Here is a 17,322-nt window from a genome sequence, read left to right on the forward strand (position 1 = left end):
TTGGCTCCTGCATTTCTTTGACATTCCCCATCAATGTAGGTCTTTTGTTCACCCCCCTTTTCGAGCACTTTCTAAGCTTTAAGCCTCAGCCTTATTTTTCAAGATACCACTAACTTCACATGATAAACACTATCTGTTCATCTTTCCTCACCGGAAGGCCGGATCCTTGAGGGAAATGTCTTGGCGGTGCTTTTGGCCACGCAGTATCCTCAGCACTTGTGTGGACGCTAGGTTAGTATCGAACGAACGAACGAATGAATGAACCGGGCTGGTGTTTAAAGCTCACTGGAAAGGGCTGAATCCGGGTGGGTTCTGGGAAGGCGGTGCTCAGCCTCGGGGGGCCCCACAGCCGCCTCGTCGGCCGCCGACAGGGTCGCGCGGCAGGTGCAGAGCCGGCCGCAGCCCCTCGCAGTCACCCCAACACTCAGAACCGTGCGGGAAACGCACCTGCACGGCCCGCAAACGTCACCAGCGCAGCGGGGATCCCGGCGGAAAGTCCCGCGCCTTTGGGCCACGCCCCCGGCGCTGGGGGGCGCCAAGAAAGAGTGGGCTAGGAAACGGGGTGACGTGCCTCTGGCGGAGCACTTCGCGGCTCTCAGCTCCTCCGCCCAGAGCATCCGGGGGCGCCCAGCAGGGGGAGGAAGCGGGAGCGGGTGCGCCGGGGTCCCACTGGTCCGCAGCGCCCTGGCTGCTGGCGGGGAGGGGTGGGGCGGGACGGGGCGGGGCGCGCGTGGAGCCGGCGCCGCCGTCGGGGGGCGGGGCCTGGTCCCCTACTGTGGGAGCTTCCGACTCCCGGGGGCTCGGGCCGGCGCCCAGATGCGGTGGCAGCGGCGGCGGCGCGGAGCTGGGGCGGTGTCAGAGGAGCAGCTGGAGGCGCCGGGAGCCCATCCGCCGGGAGTCGAGCCACAGGTTTCCGTCCCCGCCAGGCTCCCAGTGTGGCACGGGCGCCCACTGGAGAGGGCTTCTCGGTTCGCACGCCTGGTCCCGTTCCTGGTTTGTGTTTCTCCCCTTGGGTCTCTTTTTCTCTGGTTCACCGCCCCTAGGAGCGAGGACGCGCCCCGCTAGGCTGTGCGCTGAGAGCTGCGGGGCGACTCGCTTGGTCTGGGACACAAGGGATGCCTTTGGGGGGATGTCGGGTCTCTTGCCGCGTCTCGGCACGTCGGGGAACACGGCATTTGGGTTCCTAATACTGAGCGGAGTGATTGCTTTTTCTCCCAGTGGACAAGGGACTGCGCATTTAGGGCTTCATAGAAATGATTTCAGAGATAACCAGTTGTAGGCTTCCCTTTTACAGTATCCACCCAAGACTACTTTTGTTTTTGAGTCGAAAGGCTGATTTTTTTTTTTTAAATTAGTGGAGGCATTACTTCGGTTTGATCATCTCTTCGCTTCCTATTAGGTTGCACTTTCTCAAAAATACCAGAATTGGGACTTCTTGACTTGAACTTGGCAGTATGACTCAGAAGCCAATAAATACGGAGAAGTTGATACCGCCTTGAAATAGTTCCTTCCAAGCCCACAAAAGACTGTTTTCTTTTTAGAAGAATGAGGACAACAGGTAGTGGCAGCGCCTAGAAGCACCACACTGTCCCGAGAGGGAATTCTATCTAGACTCGGCCCATAGTAGCCGAGGTCTGTATTACTTCCTGTGGTTCTCACGCACTTGTTTAAGCCGTTTCTCAGCAAAGGGAGGAGTTGTTATTTCCACACGGGTATCCAAAAATGAGTCACAGCGCTTCTCTCTTAATTGTGAGACTTTGTTAATGAACTTTTGAAAAGTGAGGTTTGCTCTGGCTGTACTTAAAATAAGATTAAGATGTGAAATGCAGGCGCTGCAAAACTGGGGCTGGTGGTATAGGAAGTAACAGTTTAAAGTTTTGTTTCCAAGAGCACCTGATGGTACAGCATACCAGCTAGGGTCACTAGGCTGATGTAAGATAACCATTAAAATCATGTGCTTTGCCACAGAGGCCCAAGAGAACATTAATTTCATTCAATAACTGGTTTGTTATTACTTCCATTGGGATGGTGTTGTAGAAGTATGTCACATTACCTAGTGATTGTATGTCACTCTGGATCAAGATATTTGGGACAGTTTGTCTTTAGCAAATTAGTGCCACATGAAAAGTTGTGAAGATGATTGATACCAGTTGGAGCTAAGAAATTAAAATGTTGAAGCTGATAGGTCTGTTGCAGCTGGTTAGCACCTCTTAGGAAGGGACACAATAGAGAAGTGGACAGAATCACTGTTGGAGCTGAGTTGAGCTGAATTCAGCCCAGCAGACAGTCATTGGGCACCTTCTCTGTGCCAGTCTCTTTACTGAGCTCTGGTTATACAGTTGAGAATAAGACAGGATCTTGCTGACAAGGGCCCTAAAGACTGGTGTAGAAGGCTGGAAAATCTAATAGAAGGAGGTGAGTGCAATGACACAGCTATGCCCACAGTAGAGCCTCTGTCCCAATATGACTGAAGTTCTTGCAGATCTGGGATTTTCAATGAAGTGCGTCATCATTTCTGGAAGAACGAGAAAGGTTTTGGGTTTAATCATCTACTTGTCTTTGTAGGCAGCCTGTTGAGCTTATTCATCAGCGTTTCATTCAATAAGTGATTAAAAAGTATATTAATTAGAAAGGCATGATTTTTAGAGATTCTGAATTGACTATATTTCATATTATCTAATAACTATGTAAAAATAAGTCTAGGCTGTTATTATACCTAGACAATCACAGGCATTTTTAAGTGACTGATTAATGGCACATAACGTTGTAACTCCATATTGAAGCAACGTTCTGATCACTGTTTTTTATTGTTCAGATCAACCTTTTCTAACGCATTGTAGCTGTATGACTCAAAATGAGTAAATCCACTGTTGGGACTGGAATCTGCTGAGGTGCTTTTGGACCTGATACCAGAATATATTCAATTTCTCCAATTCCATAAGATATCCAACTAGTGAGGGAAGCAGTGGTAAATTGGAGACAACTTTACCTTAATTTCCATACTTTATTTTTCTCTCTCAAGACCCTCAAAATTACTTTTTCTATGAGAAAAGGTTGAGTGTGACCTTCATCATTGTACTCACTGAACTTGGCACAGGCTTCAGTCATGATAAGTGTTAGGAAGTAAGTATTAATTAAATAATGAACCTTAATGTAAGAGGAGGAGTCATCAGCGGTTGGAGGGCTAGACCACCCAGCAGACGGATCAGCCTGTTTGGGTGTGGACACCAGCTGGGGAGGGGCCTGGAGAGACAGGCTGGGCCAGGTCACGAAGGTCCATATGTCATGTAGGAGCTCTGAGTGTATCCTGTAAAGGACTTTAATCAATCAAAGGATATTGTCAGATACCTGTTTTAAAAAGACAACTTAGAATCAAGAGAGAGAATAGATTGGATGAGGGTGGCACTGGCCTTAGGGAGACACAGAGGAGATTGTTGTACTATTCAAGATGAGAAATTAAAGAAGGCTTGAGTCAAGTAGTGACAGTGAGGAATGGAAAAGAGGGAAGGAGCTGACAGATGTTTAGTAGGTGGCACCTGGCCACAGAACCCAGGAGTGGGCAATGAGGGAGAGGGAGGAGGTTAGGATGACTCCCACGTTTCTAGTTAATGACTAAGGTAGGAACATAAGTGGAAGAGTTGGTTTCAAGGATAAGGAGGAGCTCACACAGTGTTTGGCATATAGTCAGTTCTCATGAAAAAGCTTTGAATGAATACTAATAATAGCTAAAATTTATTGAGTGCGTATTATGTTCTAGGCACTATTCTAGGCTCATTACGTGAATCAAGTCTTTTACTCCTTATTGCAATTCTGTGAAATAGGTACTATAGTTAACTGCTTTTCACTGGTGAAGGAAGTGCAGTGTTAGTAATTGTCAGAGCCAGGAAATTGATCCCAAGCATCAGGCTCCAGACCTTGCTTTCTTTAAAAAAATTTTTTGATAGATTTTTATTTTATATTAAAGTTGATTTACAATTTTGTGTTAGTTTCAGGTGTACAGCAGAGTGATTCAGTATACATATACATATATCGATTCTTTTTCAGATTCTTTTCCCATATAGGTTATTACATAATATGGAGTAGAGTTCCCTGTGCTATACAGTAGGTCCTTGTTGATTATCTATTTTATATATAGCAGTGTGTATATGTTAATCCCAAACTCCCAATTTATCCCTCCTCCTCACCTTTCCCCTTTGCAGACCTTGCATTCTTAACCACTCTGCTCTGATCCGGTGTCTTTATGAATGAACCAACGAATGAATGAATGAATGAATGATGTTTTGGACACTGTGGTGACCTCAAAGTAGAGTCACTCTCCTGATCCTGACAATTCTCCCTCAACCAGAAATAGCCCAATCAATACATGAGATGGGGCTCCCTCTGGTCCTATTGTGCTGTGGCACCCCCCCCCGACCTTCACCCCAAGAAATACCTGATTGGTCTAGGAATAAACCTAGAATAATCATAACATTTCTCCTGGGAATTTAAAACATTTTAATGGAGTGACTGAAGGTTCCCACAGCTTCCACACAACTGTCCTCAGAGTTGCCTCAGTTTAGCACTTTGTGTTTCTTAGATGCACTCAATATTTTGTTGCTAGGATCTGCAGTATCGCTCCCATGGGGAAGCAGAAAGGCTGGCCAGTGGGTATTAATCTCCAGAGCAGAGTCTGGTGGTAGAATGTTTACGAACAGATGCAGGCAGGTCCATAACAACTCCAGATCTTATACTCCTGGTTTATAATCTGCCTTCTGGGGCCTATTTTGTTCTGGTTTTACCCCAAAGCAGGTACTTACCAGCGCCTCCTGCTTCTAACTTCCAGAATCTTGGTAAGTGAAGCTGGCCCTGCTGTGTCCCCTGTTTTCTTGATTTTTGCTGAGCAAAATGATTCAGGTTTCCTGGTTCGGGCCCTCATTTCTATTTTGAGGTCGATTCCTTTGGTCCCAACAAAGATATTTTTGACTAACAACCCCACCTCTCCCCCCTAAAAAAAAATCTGACCCCAACTCTTCACTATTCTCATCATTTCATGATTCAGCCTACCTTGGCATGGAATAATTCTCTGAGTTTTCTTCAGCAAGCACGGTCTAATTCTCTTTTTCTTCAGGGGCCTCTACTTTGGACCATGTAAGGATTATGGACGTTGAATTAATGTTGTACCTAAACGAATCAGCAAACTCACTGAAAGTTTGAAGTTTTCAAATGTTCAAATATCTAAAACTTGAAGTTTTGCAATGTTTTCTCCACCTACAAACAAAATGTTTCATTCAGCATTTCTTTAGCTTTACCAGGAAATCTAGATATTTATAGTTTCTCATTATATGAGACTGACATGAAGCCTTCTGGGATGATCCAGCCCACATGTTTACCCCTTGGTCTAAAGTCCTCTATGCCTGCCTGTAATTCATTCAGTGCTCAGAGAACAATAAAGGAAAGGGTTTTAGTTAATATTTCATGTGGGTTTGTCTGGCCTCCTCATTTTTTTTTTTTTTTTTTTTTGTGGTACGCGGGCCTCTCACTGTTGTGGCCTCTCCCATTGCAGAGCAGAGGCTCCGGACGCGCAGGCTCAGTGGCCACGGCTCACGGGCCCAGCCGCTCTGCGGCATGTGGGATCTTCCCAGACCGGGGCACGAACCCGTGTCCCCTGCATCGGCAGGCGGATTCTCAACCACTGCGCCACCAGGGAAGCCCTGGCCTCCTCATTTTGACTGTGGTTTCCCTGAGAGTGGAGAATTGCCAGAGTTAGGGGCTCTGGTAGGTCTCTGAGCCTCCTCCGAGTGCTAACCATTCTGTGACTTTTGCTGATAATGAAACCATCTGTCAGGGTAAGTCATTTGCTGGTCACTCCTTCTGAGTCTGTGGATACCAGACATTATGTGTGTATCTCATTCAAGTTCTTTGTAAGGCTCAATAATTTGGTAATTTTTAGTAGGGAGAAGTTTTAGGATTGGTAATTTCCAGTTATCTTTCTTGAGCTAATTAAATGTTTTCAGTTAATGTACTTGTTTTTTCTTTTTAGTGGATACGGTATCAAGGTAATCCAGAAATAAGAAGTTGCTTAGAAAAGTGTACCCCATTTTGTATACCCAATTGTTTTACTTGTTTCTCTGTTCATAGATATAAAATGACATTTCATTTCTCATTGTATAACTTTTTGGGTAATCATGTGAATTCTGACTTTTCAGAGTAGTGGAAATAACACTACTGCTATCTTCATATGGAAAAAGAGTGAACAAGGATTGTTCTCACTTCTGTTTCAGTTTCAGGGTTGCAGCAATGCATGTCTCACCTCCTGGGTTTTTTTTTTTTTTAATTTTTCTATTATGTGCCTGGGTGTATGGATTAGTGACACAAATCTTTTAATTTCAGATAAAGCCGGGCACAGTGTGTAAGCTGAATTATATAATATTAGTAGATATCCCACTTCTTCCTCCCCCCTTGCCTGATTATCACATGGTGAACCAACATATAGTGATGTCAGCTGACGAGACTGTACAGTTCTTCATTACTTACAAAGTACTCTCATGGATATTTTCTCCTTTAATTCTCATAAAAGCCTGGCAAAACAGATATAATAAGTATTATTACTATTGTTGTCTGTATTTGAATTCTATAGATGAGGAAGGAGACCCTGGGAGAGATGAAGGGACCACCCAGTGTTACCCAAGAAGTAAGGTGCACAGGCCCAGTACGGTGTGCTCTCACTACTTGACTAAAAGAGGCAAGTGCAGTACCTTAGGTCAGGTTTCCTGGAAACAAACTCTGAGATTTGTACACAAGAAATTTATTGGGAGGTGCCCTGGGAATAACACTTGGCAGGGAGGGAGAGGAGAGCAGGATTATGCAGAGGGAAGAATTAACTGCAATGCACGTACAGTGGTCTCAACTCAAACTAGGAGTTTCTCAAACTCCTAGCACATATTGATATGTTTGGTTCACTCCTGGAGCACCAAATTGCTCTAGTTCCTATACCTTCAATGCTTTATGCCTTTGCTCAGGTTGTCTCTGCCTGGTCCCTTCCCCTTCTCCTTGCCCAGCTAACCCCTGTTAAACTGTTCAGAATCAGCTCAGACGTCACCTTCTCTAGGAAGCCTTCCCTTCCCCTTATCCAGTTGAGTTCACCATTTTCTACTGAGCTCAGAAAGTAAACCCATATATCCCCCTATTATTACATTTTTTATCATTATCCTCCCTACCAGCCTGTGAGCACCTTGAGGGCAATGACTGTCTTCTTCATCTTGGTGTACAAGACACATAGCCTCATCAAAAATGATTGAAAGAAATAATCAGTCTAGCAAACATAGTTATTCAACAGATATTTATTGAGGCTCTACTATTAGCTGGACACTTCGGGGTGCATGGCAAACATGGTAAGTACAGCCCTTGACCCCATGGAGCTTATTGGCAAGCAAAGAAGACAAGCAATCAAACAATTAACAATAGAATATGATGAATATTAGGAAAGAGGAGGTATCAGAAAGTGTGAGATCATGGAGTTAGGAACGCAGCGTAATCTAAGGTCAGAGAAAGTATCCCACTCTTATGAAACACAATTTATATAAAAATAGAAGCTATGAGCCTGGCTTTGGTTATAAGACAAGGGACCTCTTTTTATTTATTTATTTATTTTTTATTTTTTTGTGGTACGCGGGCCTTTCACTGTTGTGGCCTCTCCCGTTGCGGAGCACAGGCTCCGGACGCGCAGGCTCAGCAGCCATGGCTCATGGGTCCAGCCGCTCCGCGGCATATGGGATCTTCCTGGACCGGGGCACAAACCTGTGTCCCCTGCATCGGCAGGCGGACTCTCAACCACTGCGCCACCAAGGAAGCCCTATTAGTTTTTTTAAAATAAATTTTTATTTATTTTTATTTTTGGCTGTGTTGGGTCTTCATTGCTGAGCGCGGGCTTTCTCTAGTTGCGGCAAGCGGGGGCTACTCTTTGTCGTGGTGCGCGGACTTCTTATTGCGGTGGCTTCTCTTGTTGCGGAGCATGGGCTCTAGACATGCAGGCTTCAGTAGTTGTGGCTTGTGGGCTCAGCAGCTGTGGCTTGTGGGCTCTAGAGCGCAGGCTCAGTAGTTGTGGCACATGGGCCCAGCTGCTCCGCAGCATGTGGGATCCTCCCGGACCAGGGCTCGAACCTGTGTCCCCTGCATTGGCAGGCAGATTCTTAACCACCATGCCACCAGGGAAATCCCATGTTCCATTAGTTTTAAGTGTGTTGACCTTTAATGTTTCGTAGGTGATCTGTTTCTCTCTCTCTCCTTGTATAATGTCCTCTCTCTGCAATTCCTATTATTTGGAATTTGAACTTAAAGGATTGGACCCCTAAATTCCTCATCTTTTCTGTTATTTTTTACTTCTTCTTTCTTTCTACTTTATGGAAAACGGTCTTCTGTTCTCCTGCCTATAGGACATAGGTCAGTGTGCTGGATGGTAGGTGAACAGAGGGCTTGGAGGTCCAATACTCCCTATAAAAACATTCACTTAATCCTCCTCTCTCCAGGTGGGTATCTCTAACCCAGTCTAGATTCAGAGTCTAGCCTTGCTCCTCTCCTGCCAGGGTAGGACAGGGGATGGTGGATACACTCACTTGTTAAAAAGGCTTCTAACAAAACGTATTTGTTGTTACCCCGCCACCATCACCTCCTTTTCCATAAGTACTCAGCCTTCAATTCTGGCTCCTGAGCCTTTGAGTACTTATTTATGGTGTAATCATTTCTTGGCCTTCTCCACTCTGCTTAGGATTCAACTTTCTTGTATCTGCTGGGCTAGTTGTCACTTGCCCATCTGCTTTATGACTTCCAAAATTTTGTTGCTGCTCTCTTCTATGTTCTTTACCTCATTGGTGTATGCCTTTTCAAAATTCCTTTAGTGGAATTTTGGAAGGGAACAAAAGTAATGTTTAATTTGCCATTTTACCCAGAATATAGGTCTTCTTTAAACATACAACTGTGTTTTCTGGATTGAGTAGTATATTAACCTACTAGCACGTAAGGACAGATACATTCATCAAAATAGCTATTTATTGCCTTAAAAAGTAGAGGATGGAACATAGGATTGGGATGTTTAAGTGGGCAAGCTTTTTCTTTAATTTTTTGGCTGTGTTAGGTCTTCTTTGCTGTGCACAGGCTTTCTCTAGTTGAGTCGAGCAGGGGCTACTCTTCGTTGTGGTGCGTGGGCTTCTCATTACAGTGGCTTCTCTTGTTGTGGAGCACAGGCTCTAGAGCGCAGGCTCAGTAATTGTGGTTCGCGGGCTTAGTTGCTCCGCAGCATGTAAGATCTTCCCAGACCAGGGCTCGAACCCTTTTCCCCTGAACTGGCAAGCGGATTCTTAACCACTGCGCCACCAGGGAAGTCCCAATTTTTTTGTGTTTTTGTTTTTTTTAATATGTATTTATTTATTTGGCTGTGCTGGGTCTTAGTTGCAGCATGTGGGATCTTTTCGTTGTGGCATGCAGGATCTAGTTCCCTGACCAGGGATCGAACCTGGGTCCCTTGCATTGGGAGCTCGGATTCTGAGCCACTGGACCACCAGGGAAGTCCCTAAGTGGGAAAGTTTTGAATTTGGAGAGGGATTGGGAGGGGAGAGATATCTCTGGTTGCAGGGCAGGATGACGTGGCCATAGTGGAGTTTCTTTGGGCCAGGACAGACTAAAGGCAGTAAAGTTAAAAGTGAGTAGCTCTCATTTACAAATTTTCCTGTTGATAGTTACAGAGAGTGTGTATGTTTACCAACATGAGTAAAACCATAAGTATCATTTGAGAAAATACTTGCCTTGGTTGAGAATTCACTCACTGTGTCTCGGGCACCTTACTGGAGGTTGATAGTGTTTATCTTGATGTCATCAGTTATTGAAATTAAGAAAAATTTTGTAATTACACAGAAAACTGAAGATGTATTTCCCTCATTATCTTCATAGTTGTCTTTAAATTGTTGAGAATGAGCAAGTTGCGTAAGTTTAGTTCAGCTGTACCTATATTTTAAATATTTCAAAAGTCTTATTTCATATTTTTGAAATTTTTATTTATTTCTTTAAAAATGCTTTCTATAAGCATTTTTTGCTTACCTAAAAAATATATTTTTAAAGGACTGAGACCATGACTCTTTTGCTCACTAAGTTAACCGCATCCCCTAATATCTCCTGGCACATAGTACAATAGATACTCACAAAATACCTGTTGAATAAACACATGAAAGTGTCTGTCCCAGTGCAGCATATGTGTCCTGAAGATGTGCACAAGGACATTGAATCACATAGCCTATTTCATGACTATGACTTAGAAGCTAGTTAACACAGCGCCCAACTTGGTCTGTCTCACAAGATGGCATGATTTCTACACTCTTGAATATCTTTTAGTTAATACAATTGAGATTTTTAAAAAATATAATGTTAAAATCTGATTACAGTATAATGAATGCTCAACAGAAAAATGAAAGGTATGATATTTAAAATTGTATGTGTTTCAAGGCTGCTGGTAATTATTCTACAAGGATATTGATAGTTTGTTCAGGAGAGAACAAATAAAGTTATTCTTTAGCTATTGAATTTTCTGCAGTTTTGGTCGGATAGGGGGTGATCCCCTGATTCCAATTTTGAACGTTTCCAATTACCACTGCAAAGATGCAGCATCTCTTTAATACAAAATAGAAGCTCAGATGTAAGGGAAATTTAAGATTCTGTTAATAGTAAAAGATCTGGGGCTTCCCTGGTGGCGCAGTGGTTGACAGTCCGCCTGCCGATGCAGGGGACGCGGGTTCGTGCCCCGGTCCGGGAAGATCCCACATGCCGTGGAGCGGCTGGGCCCGTGAGCCATGGCCGCTGAGCCTGTGCGTCCGGAGCCTGTGCTCCGCAACGGGAGAGGCCGCAACAGTGAGAGGCCCGCCTAGCACAAAAATAAATAAATAAATAAAAATCACAGAATAGACGATAATCGGGCGCATATACCGAGTGCTTACTGTCTGCTGGGCACTCTTCTAAGAGCTTTACCTGGATTATCTCATTTAATTCTCTTCCTCATGTTACACAGTTGGTATTTATACATGTGGAAGATAAGGCAGAGAGAAGGTGACTGCAAGGAAATGTGACATCAGCAGACATTTGAAAAGCACTTATCTATTAGGAATCGCCCTCTCTTACTGCTGGGAACCCTGAAACCGGTGAGAGAGCTCAGGTTAGTTCCAATGGTGGCAGAGTTTGTCTCCTCAGGCTGAACACTTAGCCACTGTCTTCCACTGCCCTGATTGGATGTGGAATTCTAACCAGTTTCTACAGCTGAGAAGCAGTATCCTGATTGCCTTAAACACTCTGAAAGACTAGTAAGGTCTTCATCCACTTCTAATGTTCCTTAGGAACCTGGTACACATTACACTAATTTTTATTCTTTTTAGTTTGTTAGCAAGAATTGTCTCTGGTTCAGTCTTGGATGACAAAGGGAGATTTGGAATATGGCAGGAGAGTCATGTTTGGAAGTTGTATTTTGCCTAACTGGTGTTCTTTACTTTAGTGATATGAACAATAGACTTGTAATACACTTAACTATCTACCTCCATTTCGAAACTGGCTTTTCAAGTTCTCAGAACCTCTTATCAGACTGAAACTCAGCCAAGGTTAGAACTGCCTAGTATCTCTGTGCTGTCCTGCCCCGACTGCTTAAGAACCCCAATTTAGCATACTGCATTGTCAAACAGCTTCTGCAGAATCTTGCTTGTGGAGGCTGCTTGTGTATGAGATCATCTTTTTGTAGCATCATTTTCTTTCTCCTCACCATGTTTATGACCATATTCCTCAAAAGGAGAGGAAGACTGTCCTCAGACTTAAGAAACACATGCTCCTTTTATGTGTATGCTTTACATTAACATTTGTATACAATATGAATAGAAAATTGTAAATATATACTGAATCAAAATCCAGGTGTGTACTTAGGCCATGATCATCAAGTAGGTGTCATATATCAACAGGACAATTATTATGTTTGTATTTTTAAAGTGTAGCAATGAACTCTGTTCATTGCAATGAGTGCAACAGCATTTACTTTCCAAAAATTACAATTTATCCATGAGTCTCATCGTCCTCCTAGGTCCTGTTTAAGAAGAACACACATCTTGGGGTATAGAGAGACCTAAAGAGGGGTGTATCAGTTAGCTTTGTCAGGATAACAAACCATCACCAAATCATAATAAAGAGATCATAATCTCTTATGGTTATGAGGGTTAAATGAGATAATCTTTGCAAAACTTCTACAACAGTACCTGGCAGAAAGTAAATACTGAGTGCTTCTTCCAATGGCCTCACTTGGGCTCAGTCATACAGATGCAGTGGTGGGTCACCTGGGGGCTGGCCTCTCTTTCCATATGGGCATCATCCTCCAGGAGGCTAGCCTGAGCTTCCACACATAACAGGTTTCAATGCTCTTAGTAGTAAGAGGGGACAAGCCCCAATATGCTAGTGCTATTCAAGCCTCTGCTTGCAAGATGTTTTCTGTTGTCCTCTCGGTCAAAGAAAGTCTCACGGCCAAACCCAGATTGGAAGAGTAGAGAAGTTGATGCTACTGTGTTTTTTTTTTTGAGAATTATACTTTTTGTTTTAATACAAATAATGTAAGCACGCATTCATGTAAGTATATAGATTGACAGTGAGCTTTTCCCCCTCAGCTAAAGAACTATTGAAAACACTTTGCCAGACAGAACCAGTTAATATGTTGTCCACTGCTCAACACAGGCTGGTCTCCTTTTCTTCCAGGTGCTCCCCAGGTTCTGTTGCACCTTCTCTTCTAGGGGTACCCCACCTATTTCCAGGGCTGTGACTTTCCTATCCCTTTGCCCTGCCTGTGAGTTGCCATACACTGACTGCTGAGAAGGCAGCAGATTACTGCCAATGAAGCTTTGCCTCACTCTCCCAAAATGCCCAAGGTTAAGAGCTTTTATTAACAGGACATGTCTTTTCCATCAACACCACTTGTTTTTTGTTTGTTTTTAAAATTTATTTATTTATTTTTGGCAGCATTGGGTCTTCATTGCTGCGTGCGAGCTTTCTCTAGTTGCGGTGAGTGGGGGCTACTCTTCGTCGCGGTGCGTGGGCTTCAGTAGTTGTGGCTCGCAGGCTCCAGAGCGCAGGCTCGGTAGTTGTGGCACACGGGCTTCGTTGTTCCGCGGCATGTGGGATCTTCCCGGACCAGGGCTCGAACCTTGTCCCCTGCATTGGCAGGCGGATTCTTAACCACTGAGCCACCAGGAAAGTCGCAACACCACTTGTTGATCGGGGTACTGCTAAGAATTTGTGGCTGGTTTGTTTGTTTGGGGTTTTTTTTTGGCAATCAAATATACTCTACCTTTGGTAAAAATGACTCACATTTCTCCTGCAAGAAAGATATGCTCCCCCCATCATAGGATTTTCAGAAGCCTCATCCCATTAAGGCATCAGCCTCTAAGTCCAGAGGCTTATCCATGATCTGCATCACTTCTGGATACAGATGAGACCCCTCAGATACAGCCCTTCAGATGTGGATCCTCTTGATCCTGAGACAATGAATTTTTTAGTTATCTAGTTATCATAGATAACTATCATATATCTATATAGCATATAGATATGATATATATACTCTCTATATAACATAACTATCATATATTTTAGTTATTATAGTTTTTAGTTATCATAAACAAGTTACTTCCCCATATACACCCAACGTATCACGGTGAAATAGGGAAAAGATAACCCCCCCAGAACTACAGAAACAGAATATAAATAGCATCAGCACTCCACAGCAGCTCTATCCAGGTCCGTGCTGCTAGGTGTCCCCCCACTCCTGAGCAAGGGGAGGTTCCTTGATTAGGACCCACTTCTCTTCCTCGGGAATGGGTCACTGGTGTCTATTTCTCTACTGCTCTTGGCTCTACCCTCTGAAACATTCTTCCTTTTCCATAAGAAATGGCTTATTTTTGCTTCTAAATAATTTCCTTAGCCTAGTTCTTAACTGTAAAAAATCGAGCATCCAGAGGCCTTGTTTTCTTTGAATGGTCTCTGTCTCTTTTAGGTCATACTTTTGTGCTTGTCAGTAAAACGCTCTTAAAAACTTTGTGCATTTCCAAAGAATCCCATAGGGTTCAGGCCCCTGAAACCCACAGCCAGAATTTTTTTTCAAGTCAAACATATCTTTCTCTCCTCTGGGCCGAGCATCGAGCTGCTATGACACAGTGCCTCAGGGAGTCTTAGAGGCCCTTTTGTCCGGCTGAGAAGCGCTGTGAGGCACCATGTTAAATTTTACCAAGGTCTTCACTCTGAGGCCATTTCTTGCTCTAAAATTTTTGTCCTCCAGCTGAAGAGACTGGAGAGATAAAAGATTTTCTTTTCCAGTCATGTGAGTTCTGGTTCTTCTCTATTTTCTCTAAATAATGCTTATTAACTAGATAATTCCATTTTTCAGCTCATCCCTCTCTTGCAGAACCTTATATGCAATTAGAAACACTCAGTGAACTCTTCCAACATTCTTCCTGGAGATCTTTGCAGCTAACTTCAAAGTTCATTGTGTATCTTCCATGCTGCCACAGACATCACTTTTGCCAGTTGTTTTGCTGCAGCAGAATGTGGGTTGCCTTTTTCCCTGACTGCTGTACAGTTTCCTCATCATTTCTCCAGTCTTCACGAACAGTTTGCATGCTGTTTTTCTGGGTTTTGCTAATAGTTATCTCACTACTTTTCACCTGCTGTCTGGTCCCAAAGCTGATACTGAATATTTTAGGATTTTGTTATGGCAACATGCTACTACTTCTAGGTACCAATTTCTGTATGTTAGTTTTTGTGGCTTAAGAAACTGCTACAGGGCTTCCCTGGTGGCGCAGTGGTTGAGAATCCGCCTGCCGATGTAGGAGACACGGGTTCGTGCCCTGGTCCGGGAAGATCCCACATGCCGCGGAGCAACTAAGCCCGTGAGCCATGGCCGCTAGGCCTGCGCGTCCGGAGCCTGTGCTCCGCAACGGGAGAGGCCACAACAGTGAGAGGCCCGCATACCGCAAAAAAAAAAAAAAAAAAAAAGAAAAAAAAAAAGAAACTGCTACAAATCTTAATGGCTTCAACAGCAATGATTAATTATTTCTCACAATTCTTTCGATTGGCTGATCCATCTTCTGTTGGTGTCTCCTGGCTCATTCATGTAGCTACAGTTAGTCGGTGGGTTAGCCGGGGGCTGGGTTCAGCCGGGATTACTAAAACCCCTGGGTCTCATCCTCCTGCAGGCCAGCCCAGGCTTCTTCATCTGGTTGTATCACGAGTCTGTTACAAGAGTAATAAGCTCTTTTGCACAAGTGCTTTTCAAGCCTCTGCTTGCATTATATTTACTAACATCTCATTAGCCAAAGCAAGTTCCAGTCTAATGGCCACACTCCAAATTCAAGAAGTTGAGAAAAATAGTCTATACCTCTTGATTGGAGGACATGGAAAGAATGTTGGTTGAAAAATTTTTTTCAACTGTTCACAAAGAGTATGTACATGTTTGGGGGGGAAAGAATAGGCCACATAGGAAGTCGGGTCAAGAAAGTAGGTTATGAATTGATGGTCATCACATCATGGAAATAATCTAACAATTTGATGCTTTTGTAGTTATTGTGAAGATTGTTGATGAGTTGGTTATATATCAGTTGTCCAGTACAAAGGCAGGCTCACATTGGACACTTCAGTTTGCCACTGACTGAGTTAGTTTTTCTTTCCTTGCTTTACTTAGGTTCGACTCTAGCGTGTTGCTGACCCACTTATAGCTTACCATTGTTAAATGCTTGGTTTTTATATAATTTCTTGGTCTGATACAGCCTGTATGGGGAGAGAGAGGAATGTCAACAGCAGTATATGGAGATGACTGTGGTAAGGTTTGACCTTGTAACCATGAGGAAAGAGAAACATTTCAAAACAAAAGTACATCATCACACAGTTCAAAGATGTTAGTAATGATAATCTGAGTCACCAATAAATTGTGTCCAATGTTCTGTCTTTAAGGAAGCAATGAAGTATGTCAGTGCAGTTTAGAAGAGGATTTCCAACAAAAAGGAGCGAATACTTTTCACATTTGAAGGGAGAAACTTTGGTTAGGTAAAAGTCGCTTACACGAGAAAACCTCGTGCACTGATGATGCTGGATAACTGAGATTTTTCTGCAGTCATGTAAAGAATGCCAGCTGAAAATAATAATTTGTTTCCTTGGAGGATTAAAGAGAAGTAACCAGCCAACAGGATTAGGATCAGTCGCTTATAGGACTTTAAGAGGAAGAGGAACAGAAAAAGAAATGTAAAAATTCTGTGGCATTGTCATTAGTAGTATTATGAGTTGGAAAAGAAAAGTCATTAATGATTCTGAAAACTCTATTGATTTCTCTTTTTTAAAATACTCCATAAAAAATACTTTATATTTTTATGAAATATAAAGTTTAATTAAACTAGACTCAATGATTTATTCCCCATCATTTTTTCTTTCTACATAGTTTTCCTCTGTATTTTCCAGACAAAAGTTTGCTTCACATTCCAAGGCCAAAGCCAAATCAGATGTAAGATACAGCAACAACAACTGTGTTTGTTTGTAAATGCTGATAACAGATAACAGTGGAAAAACTCGTATGGATGATTTGACCCTTGAACATGGAGCGCTCTTCTCTTTACTTTCTCCCTTAGCAAGGCCATCTGCTAGCATTCCCTCAATTGTCAATTCTATGCCCCTGACTGTAAAACTTCTACCCCCAAGTATCAGTGCTTTGATATTTCAACAGTCTTGGGTCAGTCATAACCACAGTGAATCTTTGTTAGAAGAGAATTATCTGTGATTGCTAATAATTTTGTGGGCTTTTGGACAGTTGTGATGAATGACTACCTGATTGAGTGCTCGAAACTGATATGAAGAGATTATTGTGGGAGAGAAGGTAATGGTTGTAATAGTGAAAAGATTTTCATGTGTTCATCCAGATCTAGGTTATTAGAAACTAATAATTGCTCCAAATATAAAACCTCAGTTAGGGAATACTATGATCTGGATGCTTGTGTTCCCCCCAAAATTGATATGTTGAAATCCTACCCCCCAAGGTGATGGTATTGGGAAGTGAGGTCTTTGGGAAGTGACTAGGTCATGAGGGTGGAGCCCTCATGAATGGGATTAGTGGCCCCATAAAAGAGACCCCAGAGAGCTTGCTTGCCACTTCTGCCATGTGAGGTTACAGTGAGAAGAAGGCCATTTATGAACGAGGAAGCAGGCCTTTATCAGACACAGAACCTGACCATGCTGCCACCCTGATTTCAGACTTCCAGCCTCCAGAACTGTGAGAAATAAATTTCCATTGTTTACAAGCAA

At 43.3% G+C, this 17,322-nt stretch overlaps 1 protein-coding gene across 6 annotated transcripts in view; it reads left to right on the top strand.

Annotated features, from left to right (window-relative positions):
- The window catches only part of STX11 (syntaxin 11), a 71,243-nt gene that overhangs the window by 43,068 nt on the left and 10,853 nt on the right, over positions 1-17,322 (top strand). For 2 of the 6 annotated variants that reach the window (XM_067010953.1, XM_059083299.2), the window contains exon 1: positions 769-993. The exons of 2 other annotated variants lie outside the window; for them this stretch is intronic. The gene's annotated coding sequence lies outside the window, so the exon portion shown is untranslated. Of the gene's footprint in view, positions 1-768; positions 994-1,570; positions 1,633-17,322 lie in introns of those variants that run through there. 2 more of the 6 variants (XM_067010956.1, XM_067010957.1) reach the window with 2 other exon arrangements.

The sequence above is a fragment of the Kogia breviceps genome, chromosome 13, assembly GCF_026419965.1.
Source record: "Kogia breviceps isolate mKogBre1 chromosome 13, mKogBre1 haplotype 1, whole genome shotgun sequence".
Taxonomy (NCBI): domain Eukaryota; kingdom Metazoa; phylum Chordata; class Mammalia; order Artiodactyla; family Physeteridae; genus Kogia; species Kogia breviceps.